This window comes from Apteryx mantelli, chromosome Z (assembly GCF_036417845.1).
Source record: "Apteryx mantelli isolate bAptMan1 chromosome Z, bAptMan1.hap1, whole genome shotgun sequence".
In the NCBI taxonomy this organism is placed as follows: domain Eukaryota; kingdom Metazoa; phylum Chordata; class Aves; order Apterygiformes; family Apterygidae; genus Apteryx; species Apteryx mantelli.
The window spans coordinates 60,880,173-60,901,173 of NC_090020.1; positions in this window are offsets into that span (position 1 = coordinate 60,880,173).

Below are 21,001 nucleotides of genomic sequence, written 5' to 3' on the forward strand. Positions count from 1 at the left end.
CCATAGGCGCGTCGCGGGTGTCCCTTCCACCGCTCCCCCCAAATGCTTGGCTTTTTTCTTACCATAACCCTGCCAACGCTTGATTTCCAAAGAAACTTTGAACTCCTGCTTGGACTCTTTGGAAGTTCTTGGCTTGAACAAGGTCCTGTTGACTAATTCTGTAGTTTAATTGCATAAAGCAAGCATATTAATTAGATACAATGAATAAGTAACAAAACATTTTCCTTTATTAGCTTTTACTTGTTGTCTTGTAATTTCAGGGAAAATTTGTTGTCATGTTAAAACAAAACAAGAATAATTATACCATTTTATCATGACCTTATTTATTTGTTTTCCAAAGTAAACAGCCCCCCCCCAATTTTTCTATAATAGATAGATTTTCCTTGACTGTGACTATCTGCATTCTCCATGTCTGAATTTCCTTTCATTCTGCCATGTCCTTCTCAAAACACACTAACAAATACAGTACACTGTCTTCAAAATGAGGTTGCACCAAAATAATGGCCTCATGTAATTCACAATCCTGCTCCTTCTGTGTCTTTATAAAACGATCTTGTCAGCCTTTTTGAATTTTAGATGCACATGGAGCAAGATCTTCACAAACCCCATTCCTGAGCTGACACAGGTAGTGGAGAATCCCATAATGTGTAAAAACCTATCCAGTGGGCACTGCTTTGCATAGCCGAGCAGTAAATTTCATTTGTTATCTGATTGCCTGTTCACCAACATTGTTACAGGTAATCAATGCTTACCACACAGTGTCATGAGGCGTAACTGAGATTTCCCAAATACCTAGAGCAGGAAATAACAGTGATTTATTAAAAGCTGAACTTCTAGTAGTGGCCAACCTGTGTGTGAAAAGCATGGTTAAGTCTAAGATGAAATGCTGCGGTATTGAGGTAAGTTTGGCAAATTTTGGTGGCATGCCAGCTGAATGTTGCAGGATGTTAACTTTTGAGAATTCTTTGCAACTTCTCAGTAGACTAAAGTTTAGGACAAGCATAAACTGCTTTTAAAGTAGGGCATGTTTACTTCTACTTTAGCATACACCTACTTTTCCATTTAGTCATCATAAAGTTTCATCATGCTAGATTCACATTCCAGTTTAGATGTGCTGTTCCTACAGACAAAGGACACAATCAGTGAGATTACTTTGGGCATGCAGTTACATCTGCCAGAATTTCCATGGAACTGGAATCCTCAACTACAGTATCCTTACTGATACTCCTTCCAAAAACTGAAAATAGAGGGGAGAGCACTCACTACCCCAGATGCAGGGGCAGGGAATGCTGCTTACTCAAACTAGAAATATGAGTAAGGATCTTCTTTCTTCTTTAATGCAGTGAGGAAAATACACTCCTTGACTTTAGACCTCCTTTCCTGCCATACCTTCTTATTTTAATCTATGCCATTGTATCACAATTGACACATTTGGAGGCAGCAGGGTAGAAAAAATGCAGTGCAGAAAGCTATGCTGTACAGCATCTTTGTAGATAAATACAGAGCCTTAACCTTTGTGGCAGCCAATCTGGAAGGTTATAAATGTTATACCATCTTTGTAAAGGCTCCTTAGAATGCATTCTTCAAAACAAGAATTGGAAATACACCAGGTTCTTACATGGTGTAAATGGAGCCAAAAGCCTTGTATGGCTTTGTTGGACTTTAGAAGACCGCCTTTTGTCTCAGTAATTAAATCTGACTTCAGAACTCAGCTTTTGGATATCTTTGAATTTCTTCCTTAAAATAACAATGCAGGTTGCTTCCAGCTCTTTTACTTCACTTTCCATTTCACTGACTTTGTATCTCTTATGAATTTCTGTGTACTTCTTTTTTAAATAGTTCTTTCAATCTTAAAAAAATGGTATTCCAAACAGCTAATGTATTGTATACTTCATGGAAGCAGAAACTTCTTCTCTGTTTCCCAGGTTAGTTTATATAATTATTATATTTGTAGCAATGTCTAGATAATGAGTGGAATTCACCATAGCATCCTGGTTGCCAAGTCTAGATGCAGTGTTTTCTTAAATGTAATGGCATATTATTGGCAGTCATTAGCCATTGGCAAAGGGTTGTGTTAAGGCTCTTCAACAATATGGAAATGATGGGTCAGTTTGAGGGTAACTCTCACTGTGTGAAACTTGCCACATATATTCTGATTACACTTGCAAAAGGAGACCCCTCCCACAAACTTAGCACTTCTTGTCCCCTGGCCTTTGTAACTTAATGAAGGAGTGCATTTTCTTTCTTCCTTGGAACATGATGGCTGCCTTTTCTATCTAGCCCTGATGAGAGCTTGACCTCTATTACAGTGATTAGGCTCTCTTCCTCTCTGTGCTCTCTTAATTAACATTTTTAACATGTCACTTTAATTGTACATGTCTTCCTGCTTGCCTGGCTTCTCTTGTTGTATCAACCAAAAAAATCAAGATAAACCCTTCAAAATCCTATGTCTTGAGAAATAGCCATTTTACAGTCATCTCATTAGACATAACATTAATGTTGCTGTGACATTTTCATGGTGAAAGTACTGTACAGCAGTTACACTGTGTTAGGGTGCTTAGCATTTGTAACCCTCTCCTCCAAACACTGTCAGTTTAAGGCAGGCTCAGTAACATATGGCATTTTCATTTTCTTATCATCTTATCCCTGAAACAATCATTAATAAGAAGAAGCTTTTCACACAGTCATCTGCAGTCCTATTAATAAACTCCTTAATGGCTTATTTACTGTAGACATCAATGCATTTAAACAAAAGGACCAATTTGTTTGCGGCATGAGCTTGTATATCACAGAATCACAGAATGGTTGAGGTTGGAAGGGACCTCTGGAGGTCATCTAGTCCAACCCCCCCTGCTCAAACAGGGTCACCTAGGGCACGTTGCACAGGATCGCATCCAGGTGGGTTTTGAATATCTCCAGAGAAGGAGACTCCACAACCTCTCTGGGCAACCTGTTCCAGTGCTCTGTCACCCTCACAGTGAAGAAGTTTTTCCTCAGGTTCAGATGGAATTGTCTGTGTTTCAGTTTGTGCCCATTGCCTCGCGTCCTGTCGCTGGGCACCACTGAAAAGAGTCTGGTCCCATCCTCTTGACACCCTCTCTTCAGATACTTGTACACGTTGATAAGATCTCCTCTCAGCCTTCTCTTCTCCAAGCTAAACAGGCCCAGCTCTCCCAGCCTTTCCTCATAGTGGAGATGCTCCAGTCCCCTAATCATCTTTGTAGCCCTTCACTGGACTCACTCCAGTAGTGCCACATCCCTCTTGTACCAGGGAGCCCAGAACTGGACGCAGTACTCCAGATGTGGCCTCACCAGGGCTGAGTAGAGGGGGAGAATCACCTCCCTCGACCTGCTGGCAACACTCTTCCTGATGCACCCCAGGATGCCATTGGCCTTCTTGGCCACAAGGACACATTGCTGCCTCATGCTTAACTTGGTGTCCACCAGCACTCGCAGGTCCTTCTCGGCAGAGCTGCTTTCCAGCAGGTCAACCCCCAACCTGTACTGGTGCCAGGGGTTATTCCTCCCTAGGTGCAGGACCCTGCACTTGCCTTTGTTGAACTTCATGAGGTTCCTCTCTGCCCACCTCTCCAGCCTGTCCAGGTCTCTCTGAATGGCAGCACAGCCCTCTGGCGTATCAGCCACTCCTCCCAGTTTTGTATCATCAGGAAACTTGCTGAGGGTGCACTCTGTGCCTTCATCCAGGTCATTGATGAAGAAGTTGAACAAGACTGGACCCAGTACTGACCCCTGGGGGACACCGCTAGCTACAGGCCTCCAACTAGACACTGCGCCACTGATCACAACTCTCTGAGCTCTGCCATACATATGTGTGAGTTCTCTGAGCTCACACATACATATATATGTACACACAAAACCAAAACACATAGGTATGGATCTGTGTAGCTATATCTAATATATATGTACATCAGAATTTAATTTTATATAGGAGAGAGAAAAGCTGATTATTGTACCAGTGCTGCTACTCTGTTTACAGATTGCTGCAGTCCATTACAGTTTCCTTAAATTATGTAATTTAAATTTTTCTATAGACAGTATTTATTGAATTAGATTATGAGTAGTAAGTGCAAGTAAACAATTTCTTTAGAATCAGTCTTATTTTAAAAACAACTTAGAAAGATTTTTATGAAGAATGAACTAGAATATGTTTTTTAAAGACAAGTTCTCTAAACCTAGCCATACCTTTGAGATATAATGTGTTGTGCTTCAGTTTCAAAATCCATGCCTAATCCAGACAGTATGTTCCGTTATGTCTAATAAATATATCAGTTGAAAAGCACCTCCAAGGATTTCACACTCTTCCAGGATCAAATACAGTCCAAAATATTTCACATGTTAAAGAAACAAAGTTAGAAGCAGAGTTGTCCAGCCAATGTGATATTTTAATGAACAGTATTATACTCCTCCATGCCCAGCATATATACCTTAAAAATCTGTTCTGCTGTGCTTTTTTCTTCAATTTCTCCTAAATCCACCCTCTTAGGCTAATAGGTCATTGCATTCCCCAGGTCAGGTAACTGGTACAAATGCTCAGACATCCATCGGTCCTGCAGAAAAGGTGTCCCTTTCAAACAGTGGGCCATCTTAGAGGTACGATGTGTCACATCACTACATTTCTCAACCTCAGGATCAGCATACAGGTTCAGGAGGAGGAGGCTGGCTATGTCCCCTCTGTTTGCTAAGGACTGGAGCTCATCCTGCAGTGCCACCCGAGTAGACTGGGTTCCCCCTCCTGGCCTGAGCCCATATTGTGCTGGGCCTAGGAGATGAGCTTCCATTAGGTGAGCTTGGAGCTGGCTCCTCCAGGAACTTGCTAGGGAATGGGAGGGAGTTCAGCAGCGAGTGGTAGTTAACTACAATCAATGCATCCTGAGTAGTTCCTGTGGTGGCAGCCATAGTGTTGTCTGTGAGAGAGGGAAAATGTTTCTCCCCTGAAGGAGGCATCAGCTGTTCCCATTAACAGTAGCTGGAGTTGCCCATGGGCCAAAGAGCATATGGATTCACATCCAGAGATGCAAATAAATAATACTGCATTTTATAAGATACAGATTTTCTGGGCTGCAGGAAGGGTCTTTGTCATTCTACTAGTCAACAGCTCCAGCTACCCTTGAAACGACATTGGGAACTCATGTGTTGCCCATTAATATGGGATCTCCTTATCATGATGTCTTCTTTTTTTTGCTGTTCAGGTGACGCATGATGTGCACAAACACACAATAACCCTGCCTCTAGCAACAGAGGTCCCTTGTGGTCCACCTTGCCCCACAGACCGCGTGGAGTAGGACTGCCGAGTTCACGGTTCTTTGGCACCTGGGCAGCTCACTTGATGGAACAACCCAGCAGGAGGTACCCAAGTGCTTCGGGTCTGACAGCGGTGCTGCAGCTCCTCATATAAGCTGTGAGGGAGTCAGCTAGCCCAGTGCGCCCATCCACTCTTTCATGGAAAATTTCAAGGGGCTGGGAAGCCAGGGAGGAGGGTTATTCTTAATGAAGCTAAACTGGTGACTTGTTGCAATTCTCAAGGAAATGGAATTACCTCCTTCTCCCTGGCTTTAGATTTAACATCCAAACATGCAAAAGGTACATTGAGTTCTTCTGTCCAGTCTGAATCATAATCCAGGATGTGAAAATTCACAAAAGGTGCAGATGAATGCTAAGAGGTAGGAAGAAATTATCCATATTTTTCTAACAGCAAGAATATTTGTGTTTAGTTGTAATTTGTGGCAAAGATTCAGGTAAATTCTCACTTTTGCTGCACTGGGTTCATAAACTCCTAGTTTAAAGTTAAGCAAAGACTTATGTTAATACTAATTTACTTGATTAGAAATGTGTTTGTATATTTCCATTTTTAATGCTTTGATTTGCCACATTATCCAGTTTAATTGTGCTTGAATGATCACTTTTCTGTCTCCAGGAAACCTATGGTCTTCGCTGCTATGTGGCTGATGTCATTTAGTCTTTTCTAATGCATGTTTTGAATAAATATGCTTTTTTTTTGTATCTTGTGTATCTTGTATTTGTTTGATTGTGTGTGTGTGTGTGTGTGTGTGTGTGTGTGTGTGTGTGTGTGAAAAGAAACAGAGTATCATACATACAGCCATATTGCTGTGTTTCACTTTGCAAAGTGTATTGGTACACTCTTCGTTGCCAAGTTCTGCTATTGTACTTTTGCTGAAGGACTAAGGAAGCAGATGCTATAAGACAGAATAAACATTCACGGGTTCCTAAGACTCTTACTCTACTTCGTAAAGAAAATGAAGAGAATAATTTTTTGGGACTTGCAGTAAAAATTGCAAGATGCTCTGGTCTTAAGTGGAGTGTGATGGCAACATAAGCCCCCAGGTGGCATTCTAACCTTGTTTTTCTGAATCATTTATGTTCATAAAGAATGGATCTGATTCTTTTGTTTAAAAAGAAATTTTCCTCACCCTTATGGTAGATTTGAACAAAGAAATTAAAGCTGTACTCTGTTCTATTTATTTTTAAAGTTTCCAATTTGTACCTGTTTTGGTAATTCAAATGCAGTAGCCTCAAACCCAGCTTGAAATCTGATAGACATCTAATGCAATCATGTAAATTGTGCTATATTCCAGATATTAAAGTCTATAAGCTAATGACGTCCTGCAACAGCTACTTAATAAAGGATACCACTGAAATTTTAAAGATCACAATTACAGTAAAATTAGTTACATTTCAACAACTTTATGAGAAAAGTGTAAATCCAATTATGACTAACACTTTACAACACATGGGTATTAACTGATGCTGGGTCACAATGAAATCCAGACAGAATTCAATATTATGGCTACATGAAACCAAAGAGACCAATGGGATTTACATTCCCGTCTAGAAGTAAAAACAGGTAGCCCTTTGCAAGGAGCAGGATTTGCACATCCTAACTTAGGCCCCCTGTTTGGGTACTGAAGATTGACCTTCAGCTCCCTTCATCCTCAGAGGTACAAGGCTTCTACTCAGATTGACTCAGAGTATCCCATGTAGCTCCTAATCTGAGTTACTCTCTGCTGAAGCATCTCTCTCCTCATCAGCTTCACAGTGTTAAGGTTGGTGTCTAGTGTCAAGCAGTTTAAGTGCCTCCTCATATGATGTTTTTTCTTCTTCAACCATCTCATGCCCAGTCGTTATTTTGCAGGCGAACACATATGTGCTTTCTCCTGCACTGAGGGTGGGAGGAGTGCCACAAAGAAACCTCACTGGCCCCCTCAAATCCCCTCTTCCAACTCGCCTTCATATCGAAGCCCCCAACTTCCTCAGAAACAACCAGGCTGATGTGCTACAAGTTGTGCCTATGGCCCTGACCAACACTGTCACCATGTGCTGCCCCATCTGCATCGCCTTGTGATGTCTTCTCTTGTAGTTAGATTATAAACTCTTTGAAAGATGGACAGTTTTACCCTGCGTTTGTACAGCACTCAGCCAAACAGGAACGTTGTCCCTACTTAGGATTCCAGTGGGAGAGAGCAGCACAAATACACAGTAATCATATTTAATAAAACAAATGGAAATAATTTAAACTGCTGCTTAAAATACATTGGCATGTAATAGGTCATAAATAAAAGCAAATCTACATATTGCCTTGGAAATCTTTCAGAGTATATTTTAGGAGGAGACAGTACATCTCAGTACCATCAACCCCACTTTTTGAAGCAACAAAATATTGCTGTAGCAGTGTAAGGTTGTTGGTAGCCAAGAAATGCAGGAGGAAAGTTTGAGTTCAACTTTTCACCTGCTCTGCCATGTTTCAGACCTAAAACTCTTAACAGCTCACCTGAAAAGTCATTTCACTATATATTTAGGGACTAAGCCTTAGTCCATACTAGTCACTTACAAGTGACATCATTGGAGCTTGGATTTGGCAAATGAAAAATTCCTTTGGATTTAAACAGATTCTGAAGCAAAGCCCTGCATAGTCATGCACAATGGCACATAAATAACCCTTTTTAGACTGTTTTCTACTGTGCATGTGACATATTCTATTTAGTTTGTCAACCCTGTTTGTCAACCACATTTTTTCATGCTGTGTTTTCTAGTGGCATTTAGGTACAGTTAAGTGTTAAGCATAGATTCATAATTTTAATAGCTGGTCCCCTTCATAATAAGTGCAAAAATGGTTGTGGGGTATTCTTTTGTTCCCTAACTCAAATGTGATTGAGAGAGTTGTTTGCCTTTATAAGAAATAAGAGGAAAAGTATAGCCTGACAGCTGACTGTAGTAAATAGATTCATGCATGTAGCAAAGAGGTCCAAAATGGAAAAAGCCTCACTGTCTTAACTGCCATGAACACCGTGGTGGCTACAGCAAAGGTCTTCAACACTTACAGCACAGTTACCTAAGTAATCACAGTGAGAGCACTGGCCACTTCTTGGTGTCCTCTGGGGTCCTGCCAAAGAAGAAGGTATTGAATTTCCTCTTCTATTAATTGTTAATTCCCTTTGGGTGATACTCTTTTCCTGGGTATAGGAATACATTGGCAATATGAGGCAGCTATGCAAATAATCTATGCAACCATAGCAGAGAGATACTTCTAGTACAGATATGGACTTATAAAGACCAATGTACAGGACACTAGCAAGATGTCATTCACTGAATTATGTACAAGCCTGGTCACTGAGTCAAGAAAGATTAATTCACACCGGTACATGAGCAAGAAGCATTTATGGTAACCCTCAGGGGCATGGAGAGTCTATTGCGCCAGATGAACTAGAAATTCAGCTCAACCAAACCCAAGTGGAAAGGGGAGAACAGGTCTCTCCTAATGTATCAGGGAAATACACACCAGAAAAAGGTGGGGACAGCCAATGTGGACAGCCTAAATTGTCTCCTTGAGATATCAGAAGGTAAGTTTGTACTTAAATACATTGCAGAATCTCCATGTTGGCCACATTCTGATTCTGGTTTTCGGGTGGAATACCCTTTCTGTTATTCAGGAGGAATCTTTGCACACAGACCATGAGATTAAAGCCAAATTCTTGAAATTTTTTCAATATTTCATTCATTCATTCATTCATTCATTCATTCCAGTCAAGTTACTGGGAAGTAGCCAACTAAATATCTTTAAGAATAAAAGCTTAGTCATTAAAGGGGATATCTGAGTCTGACTATAAAGTCCAGCACTCCCGTTAAGAAATATACTGAAGTGTAGATTACACATGCACTGTATACTGAGAGGGTTTTTTTTTTCATATTTCAAATCTACTTCCTTTGAAATAAAATGTAATTCAACTTTATGTAAAAGTTCAAGCAAAATTATAATTGATGAGACATAATGATTTAGAAGATTAGCTATGAAACAGCTCTTTTCTACACATACCATGGTTAAAAAATATTACTATATTAATTCATACCACATCATTAAATAAAATGGTTTTCTAGTTCTGACTCCCTTCTCCATCTGGCACTACCAAAATGCCACAGAATGCCAGCAGTACTAGGCCAGATCCTTTGCTCCCTTTTCATACAAATTCCCCCTTGAAGTAAAGAGTAAGGCTAATTCAGGAGAGGGCCACATTTTCTTTGGCCTTGATCTCATAAATCCTTGTGTGATGTACAGTTGGAAGTGTAAGAGTGTTGCTCTCAAGGCTAATTTTGAGACAGAAGAGTCTGGATGGTGTATCACAGTCTGTTCAAGTGCCTGCTAAACAGCTGTGTCGTTTGTCCTTTTGCTGTGCCGGCTTTCCTCACCTTCTCCTATACAAAATTTGCCTTGGTTGTTTTCTAGCCCAATTATGAGCAGAGTCTGCATCTAGGCTGCAATGGGAGTTAGGTGATAGATGCAGTCTTGAGTTTAGCCTTAATCAAAAGAGCAAAGCATACCCCCCCCCTTTCTCACCTTGCTCTTATAATAAGGCAGGCAGTGTTCATATGAGAAAAGATAGATAGAAAAGATAACACTAAGTTCTTTTCTTTCAGTACTGCTTTCTTGAGTAATGCACTGATCTCTATGGTGTCTTGCTTCTAAAGACATTTTAATAGGCTCTCAGTCCTTTCTAAACATTCCTTCTTCTTTTCTCCCAGGCATTTTTCCTACAAAAGTCTTGCCCTTCAGTAATAATTTTTAAGCCAGGCAGAGCTATTGTGCTCAGTAACTCTCATCTATGTAACACAGACCAGAAAACTTTACCTAGCCATTTCTATAGCAAGCCTATCACTTCCATGCAAGCTGCAGCAAGTCACTTTATAAAAGCAGCCATTCTCCATGTAGGGACAGAATCCAGCACATTTCTAGTTAAGCCATTCCAGGGGCTTAACCTCACTGTTTCAAAAAGTTTAAAAACTTTAAATTTGTCTGGCTTTAACTTCCAGCCATAAGATCATGGTGCACCTTTTTCTGCTAGATGTCCATACCTAATTCATGCATTCCTAGTCAAGTCAACAAAGTGAGTATTTCCTACTGAGGAACTAAGTATTACCGTATGCTTGTCTGTACTGCTAAAAAGTTTTTGCTCTTTCCCAGATATATTTTTGCTCTCTGCCTCAGTAGCAGGGCTCTCCTGCCTCACCTCTTTATCATGCTAATGCTGTGAGCCTGCACACCTGCTTATGTCCCCTCCTGTGTCCACAAACCTGCAAGAGCACAAGGCCTGGGGCACTTGTCTCACCCGGTCTCACTACTCATCTTCAACTAAATAAGGAATCAGAGAATGGTATCCACCAGACACCATACATGTGTGTGAAATTTTGTGAGAGGTTTGTACTTTAGGGAATCTACAGAAGTAGAAAAGTTAACTTCTGTCAGTAGAGTAACTCTGAGATGACCAAAATGGAGGACCTGAGAACCACTGAGCCTGACTGATAAAGATCAAAGCTCAGACCTCAGATGAACACCATTTTATAAAAAACAATGATCAAATCTTTGGTAGAGGCTTATGTATCCAGAATTCATCAGGAGACAAGGCTCCTGTTTCGACTGAGAGAACTTAGCCGTGACAGAACATAACCCAGTTATGATAATGATACTTATATTAAAGCCACCAAGGAACATTCACAGATGCTTCTGTTCTGAGTCTGATGGTTTCAGCATTTTGTTGTGCAGCATGCAACAGAAGAGACAAAAAGCCCACCTATCATTCATGCAGTCATGAGCTCCCTGTATATGAAGAGCCACATGATAGGTAGCTTCAGCATGAGTGAATGAATTAGGAGGACAAAAAGGATGTGTTCCTACTCTGGGGTTAGCCTGTCACTTGTTGTCTTAAAGATGGTGTTAAGGAATGGGGAGATATCAGCCCGAGGGCTCTCTTCCCATCTTTAAAGGCTTTCAAAACTGATGGAGAGGGAGTGGTGTTTCTGGGCAGATCCAGAGCTTGGCCCACATTCAGCACACCAGAGGGCTCCAGGTTTACCTCCTGAGCCTGGGCTAGGGAAAGGCTGGAGCCTGGACAGAAGCTTCATTCAGACAAATTCTCTCTCAGTTGGAGCCAAGAAAAATTGGGGATGTATCTCTGGGGACAGAAGTTTGTCTTCTTGTGCAAGGCATAAGAATCCCCAATGGATTTGCATCACCCCAAAATAGCCCAGCTGTGCAGAAAAAGTATGGGATAGCCTTTCCTGAGCTGCAGTGCTGTTTGGAGGCTACAGGTCAGTGCAAGATGTCGGGAAGCCTGGCTCCTGCATGTGGTCTTTGGCAGCATGGAGACCCAGATCAGCCCTCAGACCTTGCCAATGTGTTGCTGCAGTTGGTACCAACACTACTCCACTTGCTCTCTGCTCCCCTTGACAGCTTTTGGGTGAGACTTGGATGCACAATCTACTGGATGACCTTTTTGCTTTCTCAGCTCTGGATTAGAGACATCTCTGTGATGAAAACATCTGTAAAGCAAAACTGAGTTACTGGATTTGTGATTTAAAACCTTTCTTGTGTCACAGTTTCACTCTGGCTGCTACTTCTTTCTCTCCTTAGCTGCAGGCAGTGCAGAGCGCTTTCCCTGGTCTCAGGCAGCCAAGAGGTATTAGCAAATAAGTGAATGCAAAATTACAAATACATAAAGCTTGCAACTCTATGTAGACAGACATCGCCACCTTTGCCAGGCAGCTCAGCTCCTCTTGTCATCGCCCAAGTTAGACAAAGAGCCTGTCAAAGCCAAACAGATTGGTACATTCAACAGAAGCCCCTCTGACCCACGCTCTTCTCCCAAGAGGCTTCAGTACCTCTCAGCTTTTACATCATTAGCACTCTCAGGGCAGGCAGGGGGTCATTGCAATTTGTGAATGCCCTTGGACCACAAGCTGGGATTTTAATTTGTTTACCTTGCATATTAAACAGTTCTCAAAGGTACTGTCAATAAATCCTCTTTGAATAGGAATCTCTCTTCCAAAACTAGTCGTTCCTTTAACTTTTTTTGATTTGATTAGATAAGATAAGAAAATCATTTGGGGCAATCTCATTCACCAAACAGTGTCATCACCAAAAGCCCCTGAGGGTTGAGGGCCAACCAAGGGCACTATGATGTGAGGGAAGAGCGCTGCTTTGCAAAGGAAAGGTCAAACCATGCTGCTACTTTGGACCCAGAAGTGAGCACTCTACTTACAGGCACATGGCAGCGAAAAGTGCCTTCTGTCCAACAGGAAGGAGCCAAGGGGTTGTGTCACCCTGCCCAGCGTACCTGTGTTATTGATCCCCAAAACTCCACGTTCAAGGAATCAACAGGGAAATCACAACAAATCCATCAGTTTAACTTCCCCTCAGAACTCCATGCCATGTGGGACAAATATATCCCCTCAGACCTACAATCCAGCTGTTTCCCTTATGGGCTGGGAAGAAAGCTAGGCAAAGAAAGCATCAGGGATATATGAAGGGTCTCAGATAATACAAAAAGAATGAGACACATATCAGTTTCTTGAGAGACAGGCTAGCTGCTGGTAGGATAGCTGTAGTCATTGAAGTAAATGCCCTCATCTAATCTTATGCTTTTCTTTTCAAGCCCTAGATGTCATTCAGTTTATGAAATCTTGTTTGTGTGTTTGTCCCTCTTGTTTCTCTCCTAGGAGAAAGTAGGAGGGTTTTTTTTTTCAGCTTTTCATTTCCCAAAATACTTTTATTAAGCTTACATGACAAAGAGGGGAATGTTTCCGTATGGTTGAACATAAAACCATGCAGCACAGTATATCAGTAGTGCGCTCTCTCACTCTCTCTCTGCATGATATGTGGTATTACAAGGCTATTGAACTGTGGCATTGGTGTCATAAATAGAGACATGTGGAACTCGACAGTTTTGGTTCACAGGATTTGTACTAACTTCATTCCCAATTTAGATCCTTGGAGGTTTGTTCACATATATAGAGAAGACCAGGTTTGAGTTTCAGGACCTCTAAAAAGTTGGAGCAGAACTCAGCTAAAGTCATCTGTGCTCAATTTCTGATGGAAACTGTGGCAAAGCCATTGAATGTTTAATAATACATTATCAAATGACCCTTTGAAAGAGGTGAAGTCAAAACTGCCCCAGATTTGCTCCTCCTTAGTCCCAAAATATTGCCCACATTTTCTAAGGGTTTGGAAACTGCAGTAAATCTGTGTAGACCCAAGAGATCCCCGCAGAATGTAGGAATGTTACAGTAAATTAGGCTCCCAAGTCCTACTCTGGGGCCTCTCAGTGAATTTCATTGGCTTCTTCATAGGAAGCTGCAAAAGAAAACTATTTCACAAGCAGTTATGACTTGACCTTCTCCCCAGGGTAAGCTGCCATATCTGTGTTTAGAGGTTGATTTATATCCTGAAACATCAAAAATTTTTTATAACACAGCACGGGAAAAAAAGTCTGTTGTGAAACCAAACACAAATTGAACACAACTTCCTTTCCTACCTGCTAGCCTTGCCAGTGGCCTCCTAGGACTCCCAGGGATGGCAACTCTTCAGCTGCCTTGCCATGAAGAAGAGGTGGTTTCCTCAGGCAGTCTGTCCAGTCCAGTGAGGGTAACAGAAGTCTAAACAAGAAAACAAGGCAAAAAAAAGAGAAAATAAAGGCAATGGCTGATCCTGTCCCAAGACCAAGAGGGGTCGCTTCCGTTTGCAGAACATCTCAGTATTCATCCTCCCAGCTGCGTCTAGTCTCTCTGTCCACCTATGTGTCCATTCCTGTGTTTGGGGCCGTTAATCCGGGTGCAGAGGTCATGTAGACTTTGGGTGCATGCACTTTCCTGACATGCACCACCACTGTTTCATGGAAAGTCAACCAGTGCAAACCACCCTAAACTCTATATGTCTAACATGGCAGTCTGATGGGTAGCACAATCAGTGCTGTAGCAGCCTCCCTGAGCCCCCCCGGGCTGGGTGAGTGTGGCCACCTCAGCACTGGGGGCCATGCCCTGAAGGCCCTATGTGGGACCCCTCCAGCCAAGTGAGGTGGTAGCTGCGGTCACGCTGCCAGGAGCAGCCCACTGGATAGACCAGGCCCTCTGAAAGGGAGGGAGGGATGCCAGGAGAGCCCCTTAGACAATGAATTATCTACATCAGGCACTAGGATGTGTCACTGATTGAAAAGCTTGCTCAGATTGCTTTCACTGTGATTCACAAACTCTTCATGCAAATTCATATGTTAGGATGAGCACAAAAATTAGAAAGCTGGAATAAGATTGCTTTAATTTAAATAAGAGACATGGTTGTGAATATTAGGCTTTTACACTATTAGCAGTAACCCATCAGATGTTAACAAAATCTGATATGCAACAGTTTTACATATCCCCTTGTGGGAGAAAGATCAACTTGCAAACCGCTTTATAAATCAGCCACAGTGTTAGACTTGGGCTACTGTATCTAAATGGCTTTTAGATATGCTTCCTGTTTTAAGCTACCATATTTACAAATGAAAGCTTTTTCAAACCACGTCTTTTAATATAATTTGCATATTTAGTAATACATTGATTAACATTAAACACGGATTATTGCAATTTATTTCAGAAACAGATGGGATGCATTAAGGGAAAAGCCAGAGCGTTTAAATAGAGCACACTCACAGGCTGACTCCTGATGAATGATGAATACAAAAACTTTATTAACTGACAAGAAAAAGAAAAAGAAACAGGAAAAGGAAAAGGAAAAGGAAAAAGAAAAGGAAAAGGAAAGAGAAAAGAGAACAGAACACTTTACACTGTCTCCTTATCAGGTGCCTTCCTCACCTGAGTCTAAGAAACTGCTATTAAAGAGAACTGAAATCAAATAATATCAGTCAAAGATGTGCATGGGTTTAATGAAAGCTCTGGTACAGGTAAGACAAAATCCTGCCTGTGGGTCTCAACTGAAAGGAGAAAAAAAAAAAATCTAAGTGAAGTTAGAAATTTCTTCCCCATCCTTTTTTTTTTTTTTGCAGAGAAAGGGCCCGTCCGAGTGCCAGCAGATGGCACCCTACAACAATGCACATTTTTTCTGGTCTGTCTTGTTTTTCGCTTGCCAGGGAACTTCTCTAGCTGGGGAAAAACTCCGTTTGCTCTCTGCCTGTTTGGAGTGGCCTCAAAGCATCTGTTTTTCAAACTATACTGCCTTTAGTTAGCACTTGATGATAGGAACACTCATGTCCCTATTATAGGTTGTAGCTATTGTGTGTGTTTGTGTTTGCAAGTATGTATATGTGCACAAATAATTTGATTTACATAACCTGCATAGAATGATCTATTAATCAGCCAGAAGAACATAGATTTTAACAGCAAAATGGACATTTAGAGCAGCAGTGTTATTCACATTTATGAATATTCCCCTCTAAGAAGAACATTCCCCAAAACATGTCAGCAATACTTTCATATTTATTTAGAAAAGTACATTTAAATAGCTTCAGTAAAGGAACAGACAAACTCCTGAAGGGCAGGCCCATCAGCGGGTGTGAAACATGACGATTCCACATGGGACTCGGGCAGATTCCCACAGCTGTGGAAGTGCCGTAAGGGACCGAGCACCTATATCTGGGCCCTGTTTCCTACATTCTTTTCTCATGAAGCTGTACCCACTTCTGAGCACCAATGAGCCTTTAGCCTGACCCAGTACATTGCTTTGTATTTTATTTAAATTAGCTTTCTGTATAATCAATGGTGCAGCCAATTACTCTGTCAAAAGCTGAAACACCGTAGTTAAAATAAGCTTCGGCAGTTCAATAGATTTGTTCATGCAGATTGCATAAATGTTATTTATATACTACATATTCAGACCCATTCCTTTTGTTTTACACATTTACATTTCTAACAGAAATTCCCAAAGGAAGAGGTAGACATTTCCAAAGGGAAGCAGTTCTATTTTCCCTATTCTGGTCATTTTATTTCCAAAGGGGCCTCATTCTCCTTATAAAACTCGTGTGCAGTAGGACATGAGCCTAGCAATGTAGGATACTGAAGGCAAACCATCCTGCTCTCCCACAATCTCTGTATGCCACACACACAAGCATGCAGGCTATGTATGAACACTCGATGCAGCATATTTGTATTTTTTCTTTCTCTGTTACAGAACATAAATTACTCTAGAACTGGGGAAATAAAGACTCCATCCATCAGAGCACACCATTCACTCTAAGGAAAGGGGAAGGGCTCTCCCTCGGTAAAGTCTGGAGGAAAGCACCCTGGGAAAGGAAAGGCATTTTTTCCTGGAGTTCATGTAGGGAGTTTGCTCCAAAATTGTTCCAAAGAGAAGGGGCTAAATCTGTGGAAGGGTGCCGGCGTTTAGCTCCCAGATCCCCGACGTTCCTCAAGCCCTTTGTGAACCTGGGGGAGTTTGCCGAAGGCTAGGGCACCCCAAACACAAACCTGCACTCTCAGATCCACTGTGGGTTAATCCACATCCCCAGCGGTCAGGCTCCCAGCCAGTCGGTCCCAGCATTTGCCTTCAAATGGGGCTGCACAGGTGGAGGAGACTCCCAGCTTCAGGCTCAGGGATAGAGGGAGATCTACCACTGGCAGCCACATGGGAATGAAATACTTTTTTTACCTCTATCACTGCACTTCCTTCTCTGTTCTCTTGAATCTGAGGAGTCCAAAACAAGGAAGCAGTTTTAGATTCCACTTTCTGCAAAGGAAGAGGGGAGAGCTGTGTATAACATGGCACGTCCTGCACAGATCCCCATGAGAACATCCCCCGCTAATGTCCATACGGGTGTTTGGGTTTGCCCTCGGCACTGCCATACATCTGCTGTCTCTTTGGCAACCTTACTGAAAGAAGATACATATCTTAGTTCATTCAGACCCTGCTATTTTAATATCTCTTCATCTCATAAACCGTAATCGGTAGACTACCTTAACTATCTTACTTAAGCCTCTTAATCTCTCTGTCTTTTTACTATTTGCCCCTCATTTTGCTTTGTGCTACTATTACAGTGTGCAATTCTGAACATTGCTTTGGGTTATATTTTTTAGGAAAGATACTGCTCACCATAAAGTTGTTTTGTATCTTAAATCTCTTTTCAATTGATCAACCAATTAAAGACACTTTGGTAAGTTTCTTAATGTTCAAAAGAGAAAATTATTCAGAACAGGGAGCTTTTATCTAGGAAAAAAACCTGAACAGAGAGAATTAACTCACAAGCTTTTTAAAACATATGAGCTCTCCCAACACCGGGAGAGAAATTCTTTGTTAACACTTCAGCTCGCTGTGGCACAGAGCCAACGTTTAAGTTACAATATAAAAAGCACCCAAAAATTACCAACACCTCCCTCCCCCTGTCTTCAAAGTTTTATTAAATACTCAAAAGTATTTAAAAGGTCAGTTACCCATTTCACTGCTATCGGGGGATTACTCTAACATGATATGTTTGTCTCCTATTGTGAGTAGTGAAAATCCCCCTGTATCCAGCGTGTTTTGTTTGGATTGAGATGGCATGCAGCTGATGGCTGTGACCTTCATGGTGGCTTAGATCCCTCGCTGGCACTGATTTTTGATTTAGTGCCGATCTGCTGCGCTTGTCACAGGCTGCAAGGTGCTTTCCATGCACTAATGGAACAGCTCAAGGGCAGAGAGGCCCTGTAAATGTCTATCTTTCACCAACACTGTGCTAAATAGAGAGCTGAGTTTTCTACATGTGAATAACAGACCCTGAGATTATATACAGTAGTAACTGGGAGTTCTTCCGCCTGTGCTGATGCTTGGCGGTAAATAAATGTCACTGTAAAACGGGAAGTTTTTATTATTCTGAGTGGTAATGAATATAAGTGTAGTGTTGAACAGAATGCCTAATATTGCCTATATATCCACACTGGATGGCAGGAACTAGCCATCAGACCACATGCCCAATAAGCAGTCATGTATCTCCTTGGGGTCCTAGAGAATTTGCACCAGGGGCTCAGTCTGATTCCATCTGCATTAATAAGTCATTAATAAATGCATTAATAAATTTCTTTAATGACATATTCAGCTGAAAATGAATTCACCCAAAGCTCTCCCTTGAAGGAAGCCAGGACACTGGATTGCAAAAGGCGGAGGATTCCAGGTTAGCTCTGTGCTGACTCACCAATGTCAGGAATGGATCAAAGGCCAGTCCAACAGTGTCTACTTTGGGAAAATCTCCTATTAGATTTGTTGGAAGTTTCTTTTGTGTAAGAGTGCAGGGAGAGGCCGTTAGGTTTGCTTCAACAGTGTAGAGAGTAGCACAATGCAGTTCACTGTCATATTAATCTTATCACTCTGGCATTTTTAACAAAACAAGTCTTTACAGGAGAAACATATTCCTAGTACTCAGAACATTGTATTGAGCTGATTTGTAATTTTCATATATTAGATGCAAGCTGGAATATTCAGATTACATACACAAATCTAATAATAAATACATGTCCTCTTAAGTATAATGGACCAAACCATACAGAATCACAGAATCACAGAATCACAGAATCACAGAATGGTTGAGGTTGGAAGGGACCTCTGGAGATCATCTAGTCCAACCCCCCCTGCTCAAACAGGGTCACCTAGGGCACGTTGCACAGGATCGCGTCCAGGTGGGTTTTGAATATCTCCAGAGAAGGAGACTCCACAACCTCTCTGGGCAACCTGTTCCAGTGCTCTGTCACCCTCACAGTGAAAAAGTTTTTCCTCATGTTCAGATGGAAGCGTCTGTGTTTCAGTTTGTGCCCATTGCCTTGCGTCCTGTCGCTGGGCACCACTGAAAAGAGTCTGGTCCCATCCTCTCGACACCCTCCCTTCAGATACTTGTACACGTTGATAGGATCTCCTCTCAGTCTTCTCTTCTCCAAGCTAAACAGGCCAAGCTCTCTCAGCCTTTCCTCATAAGAGAGATGCTCCAGTCCCCTAATCATCTTTGTGGCCCTTCACTGGACTCGCTCCAGTAGTGCCACATCCCTCTTGTACTGGGGAGCCCAGAACTGGACACAGTACTCCAGCTGTGGCCTCCCCAGGGCTGAGTAGAGGGGGAGAATAACCTCCCTTGACCTGCTGGCAACACTCTTCCTGATGCACCCCAGGATACCATTGGCCTCCTTGGCCACAAGGGCACATTGCTGCCTCATGCTTAACTTGGTGTCCACCAGCACTCCCAGGTCCTTCTCAGCAGAGCTGCTTTCCAGCAGGTCAACCCCCAACCTGTACTGGTGCCAGGGGTTATTCCTCCCTAGGTGCAGGACCCTGCACTTGCCTTTGTTGAACTTCATGAGGTTCCTCTCCGCCCACCTCTCCAGCCTGTCCAGGTCTCTCTGAATGGCAGCACAACCCTCTGGCGTATCCGCCACTCCTCCCAGTTTTGTATCGTCAGCAAACTTGCTGAGGGTGCACTCTGTGCCTTCATCCAGGTCATTGATGAAGAAGTTGAACAAGACTGGACCCAGTACTGACCCCTGGGGGACACCGCCAGCTACAGGCCTCCAACTAGACTCTGCGCCGCTGATCACAACTCTCTGAGCTCTGCCATTCAGCCAGTTTTCAGTCCACCTCACTGTCCACTCATCTAGCCCGCACTTCCTGAGCTTGTCTATGAGGATGTTATGGGAGACAGTGTCAAAAGCCTTGCTGAAGTCAAGGTAGACAACATCCACTGCTCTCCCCTCATCTACCCAGCCAGTCATTCCATCATAGAAGGCTATCAGATTGGTTAGGCATGATTTCCCCTTGGTGAAGCCATGCTGACTACTCCTGATCACCTTCTTGTCCTCCACATGCTTGGGATGGCCTCCAGGATGAGCTGCTCCATCACCTTTCCAGGGATGCAGGTGAAGCTGACTGGCCTGTAGTTCCCTGGGTCCTCCTTCTTGCCCTTTTTGAAGACTGGGGTGACACTGGCATTTCTTCCAGTCCTCAGGCTCACCTCTCCTGTTCTCCATGATCTTTCAAAGATGATGCCTAGCAATAACATCTGCCAGCTCCCTCAGCACTCGTGGGTGCATCCCATCAGGGCCCATGGATTTGTGGGTGTCAAGTTTGCTTAAATGATCTCTAACCCACTCCTCCTCCACCAAGGGAAAGTCTTCCTTTCTCCAGACTTTCTCTCTTGCCCCCAGGGTCTGGGGTTCCTGAGGGCTGGCCTGAGCAGTAAAGACTGAAGCAAAGAAGGCATTCAGTAGCTCTGCCTTCTCTGCATCCTTTGTCACCAGGGCACCCACCCCATTCAGCAAAGGACCCACATTTTCCCTAGTCTTCCTCTTGCTACTGATGTATTTGAAGAAGCCCTTCTTGTTGTCCTTGACATGCCTTGCCAGATTCAATTCCAAACGGGCCTTAGCCTTCCTCGTCGCATCCCTCAGCATTGCATACCATCAGCTTCTGCACAGAACTCCCAAGTGAAATCAAAATGAAGCAGAACTCTGCACTGAATTGTAGAAGAATGAAGAATCCTGCTTAAAAGCCAGATATATCTCTCTCAGCCTATCTGCTTTCTCCTTATTATTGGAAAATGGTCTATTTATTAACTACTTATCTGCTTTTTTATTTTAATTGTTGGTTTAATGATTAAAGTTGCCCTCACTAATTTCTAAGGTGAGAGAGGAAAGGAAAGAGAGACTGCCTCCTTGTTCTGACTCTTGACAGCTAAGATGTGTGTTCTCAAGGCTACCC